This window comes from Helianthus annuus, chromosome 3 (assembly GCF_002127325.2).
Source record: "Helianthus annuus cultivar XRQ/B chromosome 3, HanXRQr2.0-SUNRISE, whole genome shotgun sequence".
Taxonomy (NCBI): domain Eukaryota; kingdom Viridiplantae; phylum Streptophyta; class Magnoliopsida; order Asterales; family Asteraceae; genus Helianthus; species Helianthus annuus.
In genome coordinates this window covers 78,473,406-78,482,458 of record NC_035435.2, presented here as the reverse complement: position 1 = coordinate 78,482,458, position 9,053 = coordinate 78,473,406, and positions in this window count along the sequence as shown.

Here is a 9,053-nt window from a genome sequence, read left to right as displayed (position 1 = left end):
TGTTAACTCGCAAAATTTAGAACGAAACGTAAAAACGTTAAGCCAAAGACACACGTTGCGATGTGTTATGTCACAAAATTTAGAACCAAGCATAAAGCGAAAAATTTGCGGAAAATGAAAACTATAAAGGAACAAAGTTGAAAGTAAAAAACTTATGAGAATAAATTGCAAAAGATAAAAAGTTTTGGGTTAAAAGTAAAAAACAAATAGTTTTGGGTTAAAAGTAATTTATGAAATACTTTTGGGTGAAAAGTAAAAAAAAATCATTTTTTTTGGAAAACCTCTAAAGCCAACTTTACGACAACCATATGCATAACCAGTTTTTCTTTGAAAAACCCACAAAGTACACATCGCGTTGCAGCGGGGCGTAAAACGGTGTCAAATAGTACTAATGTCACACAACCGTCATCGACCACCAACACTGACTCGACCTAGGATATGCGTGTTGCGAAACCTTTCAAACATGGAAAAATAGAGGCAAAAACGTTAAACCACACATGTGCGTTACGTCGTATTAACTCGAAAAATTTAGAACTAAACGTAAAACGGAAATTTGCGAAAGATGAAAAGTATAAGTGACAAAAGTTGTGAAGTTAAATTGCGAATAATGAAAAGTTTGGGTTAAAGTTAAAAAAACAAATTATATAGGGTTAAAATTACAAAAGGTAAAAACTTTTGGGTTCAAAATAAAAAGTAAAGTTTTTTTTTTTTTTGAATAATGTGCAAAGCATAATTTAAAAGTTGATATGCACCAAAAAGTTACTTCTTTATAAGGGTATAATAGGACAGGTATTAGTATGCAAGGTTAAATATGTTAAAAGTTGGTGAACATTTAGAATTTGAGTATTTGGAATTAAAGTATAGAATTTTATTTTGAATCAACTAGTTTGAAGTAAAGTAATTAAGAATACTATTGGGTAACCCGCGCATTGCAGCGGAGTCGACAATATACCCGGAATGTCTAAAATCCTAGTTAATTATAGTGCTTAAACATAAAGCAATTAAAAATGGAAAACTTTTGTTGGCTTTTTACATTTTTTTAACCGTCAACAAATATTATTTTATTAATCATAGGACCAACGACGTGTTAGCACACACCAAAAGTTACATACAACCAAACTAAATTCGCCTGAACGGTCCGAAAGTTGCCCGTAGTGTACTACTAATGTATAACCTGCTAGTTCGTTTTTAATTAAAAACTATGTTATTATTAAATTGAGATAACATTTGTAATCAAGTTTGACACACTTATATTATATATACTAGCCTATATCCCGTGTGACACACGGGTTTAAAAAATACAATTAATAACCTATTATTTAATATGATCTTTTATATCTTAACAATCAAAATAACATCCAGGGCCGGTTTTGGGCCCGGCAAACCCGTGCCGGCGCCCGAGGCCCAAATCTTTAAAGGGCCCGAAAAATATTTATTAGCTTGTATATATTTATTAAATTATATATTTAGTATATTCATCTGTTTAATATGCAAAAGACATTGGTGGTGTAGTGGCAAAAACCATCTTAAAATAATGCGAAGGTCTCAGGTTCAAATCTTTGCTCCATCACTAAGTTTTTATTTTTGTAATTTATTTACCCTTAATCATGATTTTGGGCCCAATTCTTTTCGTCGCCCAAAGCCTAAATTTTTTCAAGAGTTTTCGGGGACGGCTCTGATAACATCTAAGAGCATTGACATTCGTGCCTTTATATTCATTTAGATAATTTAATATAAAATTTATTTTTCTCTAAATTATCTTTAGTTTTAAATAACGTATCACGTCCATCTCTATATCTATATCTTGATCTAACTCACAAACACTAATTTTATTATTTATTTCTCTTTCCTACAGACTCACAATCCAAAATATAGTTTATTGTATTTTTCTTCGTTTTAACCGTACACTCTTATCACACTAAAACTTTTTAACTTTTATTTTTCAAACCATATGGCTAAAGCTTTACTCAACCCTATTTTGCGAAGTTGGAATTCAAGTTACCAACATAGGGTTTAGTGAAACTCTAGCCATATTATTTGGAAAGTAAAAGTAAAAAAACCATATATTATATATTTGCAAAAGATATTTTTTTATATGATGTCTTTATTAGAAATTATAACACTTCTTTTTTATTTTTGTTAGGAGAAACATAAAAAAAGGATCACATTATTCAAAACACACCCGTCTCTCACTACACTCGCTTCCCCCTTGGTTTCTTCAACACTCCCACACTCTCAATTCTCTCTGCGTTTCTTATCTTCAACATCAACACAAACCCTAAAATCTCAGAATTCCGCCTCTTCTTCAACATCCACAGACGCGATTTCACGATTTCACTCACGAAAAGGATATACACTAACAGTTATCAGAAATCACAGCATTCGGTAAAAATTTTTGAACTTATTTCTTGCTTTTTCACAGATTTCGTAGTTTTATTTCTTTAATAATGTTAAATAATGAGAATCTAAGTGTCGGAAAACAAAATAACGATGACCAGAAGTTCAGTCGTTTGTGTTTCATTTTTTTTTTTTTTGACTTGTTTTTCTGTGACACTCTAGGTTTTTCCGAACGAACACCTTGTAATATTTTGTGTGTATATAAATATTATTAAATGGAAACGTGACTTTACATGATATGTGTGATATGTATGTAATATATATATATATATATGAGAGTCGAGACCACGACTCGCAACCACCCGGTTGCGAGTGGGCCGCTTGGTCTCGAGTGGGCCTTTGGGCCGTAACCGGTTTGGGCCGAAACCCTTAGCCTATGTTGAACCTTGTTATATAATCCCACCTTTCCCCACTTCTTTCATTTTACACACACAAACACTCCTTAAACTCTCTCTCAACTAGAAACCCCAAATAACAACAATCCATCCTCATCCAACTTTCGGATTCAAGCAAGGATTTCGGACAAGAAACTCGGTCAAGATCATCACTCGGACACTCCATCTTCTCGATTCCTTTCTCTTTGTTTTCGGCTCATTCTTCTTCCTCACAACCGGTTAGTGTTAACTTTATGTATAAAAGATTTGTGAAATGTTTATGAACTAGAAATGCTTGGTTAGTGATATTATGCATGATCTTTAGGATGGTTTGTGAGGTTTGCCTATATGTGAAAATCTTTATGTATGAAAGCATGATAATATGTTTACATGGCCAAAAGAATAGTGATTTAGGAATGATTATGCCAACCGAACCATGTTTAAAGTTACAAAATGTATGTTTCGTTGTTCTTGCATTTTGATCTTGTTAAAAATATGTGATTTTTGGTTCAAAAATGTGTGATTATGTTGGCATGAAAACCCTAGAAAAATGATGAACATTGGATGAACTTGTTGAATGTAGTTTGAAGATTTCAAAAATGGCAAAGTTTGATCTAAGTTTACTAATATTCAGATCAGGCAACGCATGGCGGCAGCTCGTGACCGTCAGAAGAGCTACGCTGACAAGCGTAGGAAACCACTAGAATTCCAGGTCGGGGACCGGGTTCTACTTAAAGTCTCACCCTGGAAGGGTGTGGTCCGTTTCGGTAAACGAGGCAAGCTGAATCCGCGATATGTTGGACCATTCGAAATTACCGAGAAAATCGGTAAGGTTGCTTATAGATTGAACCTGCCTGCAGAGCTGAGTGCAGTGCACAATGTTTTTCACGTGTCTAATCTGAAGAAGTGCCTGTCAGATGAAGCACTCATAATTCCTTTCAAGGAACTCACTATTGATGAACAGCTACACTTTACTGAGGAACCGATTGAGATTACGGATCGAGAGATCAAAACCCTCAAACGTAGCCAGATACCTCTCGTGCGAGTTCGTTGGAACTCACGACGTGGCCCAGAGTTTACCTGGGAGCGGGAAGACCAGATGAAGTCCAAGTATCCCCAGTTGTTCCCAAACGAAAACCCCAGCGCTGAAGCTACAACCGAATTTCGGGACGAAATTCCAAACTAACGGGGGGATGATGTGACACCCCGTTGAAACAGGCTAGCTTGGCAGTGGCTGCCTTAACTTTCGGGACGAAAGTTCTTAAAACTTGGGGATAATGTGACACTCTAGGTTTTTCCGAACGAACACCTTGTAATATTTTGTGTGTATATAAATATTATTAAATGGAAACGTGACTTTACATGATATGTGTGATATGTATGTAATATATATATATATATATATATATGAGAGTCGAGACCACGACTCGCAACCACCCGGTTGCGAGTGGGCCGCTTGGTCTCGAGTGGGCCTTTGGGCCGTAACCGGTTTGGGCCGAAACCCTTAGCCTATGTTGAACCTTGTTATATAATCCCACCTTTCCCCACTTCTTTCATTTTACACACACAAACACTCCTTAAACTCTCTCTCAACTAGAAACCCCAAATAACAACAATCCATCCTCATCCAACTTTCGGATTCAAGCAAGGATTTCGGACAAGAAACTCGGTCAAGATCATCACTCGGACACTCCATCTTCTCGATTCCTTTCTCTTTGTTTTCGGCTCATTCTTCTTCCTCACAACCGGTTAGTGTTAACTTTATGTATAAAAGATTTGTGAAATGTTTATGAACTAGAAATGCTTGGTTAGTGATATTATGCATGATCTTTAGGATGGTTTGTGAGGTTTGCCTATATGTGAAAATCTTTATGTATGAAAGCATGATAATATGTTTACATGGCCAAAAGAATAGTGATTTAGGAATGATTATGCCAACCGAACCATGTTTAAAGTTACAAAATGTATGTTTCGTTGTTCTTGCATTTTGATCTTGTTAAAAATATGTGATTTTTGGTTCAAAAATGTGTGATTATGTTGGCATGAAAACCCTAGAAAAATGATGAACATTGGATGAACTTGTTGAATGTAGTTTGAAGATTTCAAAAATGGCAAAGTTTGATCTAAGTTTACTAATATTCAGATTAGGCAAAGTTGTTTGTGTAACCTCATTGGCTGTTTCCCGATTTGGGCCTGAATATTTGGTACAAATTGTACTGTTACATCTGCATCATCACGTGTACATGAAAGGGACAGCTTCCGACTCGCAACCACGGCATTACGACTCGAGACCACGCCGTTGCGACTCGCAACCAAAGCGTGACAACTCGAAACCACATGATGCGACTCGAGACTACGACGGTTGCGACTCGCAACCACAACGTGACAACTCGAGACCACGGTTGCGACTCGCAACCACAGCGTGACAAGCCGAGACCACCTGGTTGCGACTCGAGACCTCCTGGTTGCAACTGGGCTGTCCACTTTGGTTATTGGGCCATAATGTGTTTAACTTGGGCTATCTGTTGACTGGAATATGTGTTGCTGTTGACTGCTTAAATGTTTAGGCCGGCCCAATAACCCCACGACTGTTTACTTGTATGTATGCTACGTGCCAGTTATGTGTATAGATTTTTTTATGTGAATGCTTGTGCACCGAACCTGATCTACACCGTCAACCATGTTAGGACGTGGTGACCAACGTGATTGACAAGTAACCTAAACCTACCGAGCAACCCAAGGTGAGTTCACAACTTAAAAGCATGCGTCCCGGTGGTTTGGGACACGAGACTATAACAACCCTATCCCCTTGTAAAAGGGGATACCATCCACATTCCTTCCCTAGTTACTGGGAACAACTTACTTTTCCTTCCCTTGTATTGGGAAACCTTTTAGTTAATTACTGTTTATACGGAATGCAACTAACGGCACTAAACGAAACTCTATCACTCAAGTCCCTACTACATAATACCGATTAGTCGCCGGGGCCAGGCGAACGGGTTATTAGTTGATAGCGCTATTTAGGTGTTTACCAGCCTCACACCGTGCCCTGGTTTGGGATCGGTCGTGAACTAATGTACTCAGGCATCCGTCAATGATGATAGAACATTGACATCGGGGCATCCTGCGGAAACGCAACGGTTACCTAGTGTTCGGTATTGGAAAACAGTTTAGTCGCTAACTTTTGGGGTAGCTCCCCATGGCATGTATAAACGGATAAATTAACTGGTGAAACAAGTTTTTGGTAGTTAAAACTGGACAACTAGTGAACTCACTCAGCATTATTGTTGACCCCCTTACTGCATGCTTTGCAGGTAACCAGTGACGAAGGAGCTTGCTGCTTGGGAACGAGTAGTGTCTGTCCACCCTTGTGTCGGGTGTTACCTTATTTTGAACTATGAACTTGTTTAAACTACCTACTTATGCTTCCGCTACTTATTAACTGTTTGAACTTAAAACCTTAAACTCTGAACTTGATATTTGCTAAACTTATGGCTAGTAAGTATTACTTTTGTTATCAATTTTAATTATTCAGTATAATTGGTGGCTGGATCCTGGTCAGTCACGCCCTCGAAGCGGGTGCTATCCGCAGGTGGATTTTGGGGGTGTGACATTTTCTATCTAAGTAATGTTTACATTATGTTTTGTTTTTCATTAAACCCTAAAACGTTGATACTGATCAAACCCGAAATGTTTTGTTAGTGCTAGTTGATTTTCATTTTAAACCCTAAAACAGAGATTTTGATTGTTTGTGCTTGATTAATGCCCTGGTTATTTAGAATTTTGACACTTTTTGGTATTTGATATAACATTTCTGGTGATAATGATGGTTTTTAGGGCTATGATTGATAAGGGTGATGTTTTTATGCTAAATTTTCATCGTGATGTTTCTATGAACTGTTATATGAATCTTCAAGGTCGTTGTTGATTTTCTTTACTTCAAACCATAAAACGGAGATTTTGATATATGTTCTTTCAAACCTTTAAGTTATGCTTTAGTGTGTTATTTGAAAATTCTTATGCTAGTGTATTTACCTTCCTAATTGTAAGTATCTATTTCATTCTGTGCAGATATGGATTCAACAAAAAACGCTCATTCATTCCTAGCATTTCTTAATAATGAAGAGCATATCTTAATGGTAATTTTTTTTAATTTCGTTGCCCTGTTATATTAATATTTGAGGTTATCATTTGACAAGTTTCTTATTGCTTTATTAGGAGATACCAAGTGATTTTGCAAAAAATCTGTGGGGCGAAAAAATACCATATTATCAAACTGTTGAAATAAGAGATGGTGAAAAACTGAGAAAGATGCGTATTAGAAAAAAAAATGATGGGCCGGTGTTTACAGATGGGTGGATGTTGTTAGTTAAAGAACATCAATTGAAATACAAAGATGGGGTACTGATCACAACAGTTGGGAAGTTGAACTTTGAAGTTTTGTGTTTTAAAGATTTGGTATGTCAGAACAGGTATATTACAGCACAAGTTGAATCCGAATATGGAAATTGTGTAAGTGAATTCATATTATTTCAGCACTCATTTTCAACAAATTTGTAATTTTTTGAAATTGTATAGTAATAATTTGTTCAATTTCTTTTATAGGTAATGCCAGATAAATTTTATCCTGACTTTTACGGCAACAATTTAAAAGGTGGAATGGCGAAGGTTTATTTTGGAGAAAGATTTTGGAACGTAAGACTGGAAGGAGGCTCGAACGGTGGTTATTTCATCGATGGATGGCGTAAGGTGGTTGAAGAGGTCCCTATAGACAAATATTATTTCTTTGTTTTTACCAGCCTGGATTTATTAAGCTTTGATGTTTCCGTATTCGATCCTGACACCGGAACAAAAGTTTTTTCTAAAAAAGGTTGACTGGTTGTTTTAAAAAGTATATATCGAAACATATTAATTAAAACTGTTAATAATTATACTGATTTTTTTCTGAGGTTTTTTATATTTTCTAGTCTACTGCGGATGATGATATGATAGTTGAACAAAAGTTGCCGGCTGATGTGTGTGAAGATGATCTGGAAGGAAATCAAAAACATGTAAGTATTCAGCTTGTTCATTTTGAAAGTGTTTTATATGTTTAACAATTTCTAATATATTTTTTTGAATTATTATTTAACTTTTACGTATTCATGCTTTATTAGACAAAGATAACTCCAAAAGTGTTTGATATGTTTAACATTAATGAATTTATTTATTAGAATTATTATTAAACTTTTACATAATCATGTTTTGGTAAGAAAGAATGAAAATACAAAACATTCTTTGTTTATTTCAATTTTATTTAACTTTTACATATTCATATTTATTGTTTTTATTGTGAAGGTTAAAGGCAAGTCCAAAGTATATGAAACTCAGGTATTTAAAACCAAAAATGAATACCGCTCAACTCACTTATCGTTATATATTTCATAGTAACATGTTTATTTAAAAGTTGTTACTTATTTGTGTTACTTTTGATACAGACACAACGAAATCTTTGGAGCAGAATTAAAAGAGTTGATGCAGCAGCAAGCACTGGTTCTCCGGTCTTGAAATCCACAGAAACGGTAGAAAACCAAATTGATAATTTTTGGACATTTACGGTTTATATTTTATAGTAACAAATTTTTAAAAAAGTTAATAATTATTTGTGTTACTTTTGGTACAGACAAAAAGAAATCTTCGAAGCAGGATTAAAAAGGTTGATGAAGCGCCAATGACGGGTTCTCCAGTCTTGAAATCCACAAACCTGGTACAACAACAAATTGTAACTTTTTTGGAAATTTTTTTTCTTTACATAGTTCATATATCTTAATTATGTAGTGGTTTTCGTTCAATATGGTTTCTGCAATAAATGGGTTTGGGTTTAAATTGTTTGCTAAAAATATAGCCACTATTTGTTTGGTTATAATATAGGCGTTCTTTCTTAATTGATAAAATAGTGGTTTGTTCATTTCTTTTTGGTGATAATACATGCTTTATTTGTTTCATGATAATATAGTCATTTGTTCATTTGGTTTCGTGATAATATAGGTGTAATTCGCTTCATGATAATATACTCATTTGCTCCTTTTGATTTGATGATAACTTAGGAATTATGTGTTTCATAACAATATAGCTGATAGTATTGTTTTGCATGATTATATAGTCTCAGCTTCCTTTCGTGATAAAATTGTTTTTAGTGATAATAGAGTGTCGTGTAGGGGTCTTTAAAATTAGTGGAGGAACTTGTAAACATCCTAACAACAAAGTAGTAATTTTATTTGTCTCATCTTTATTTGTGTGTGT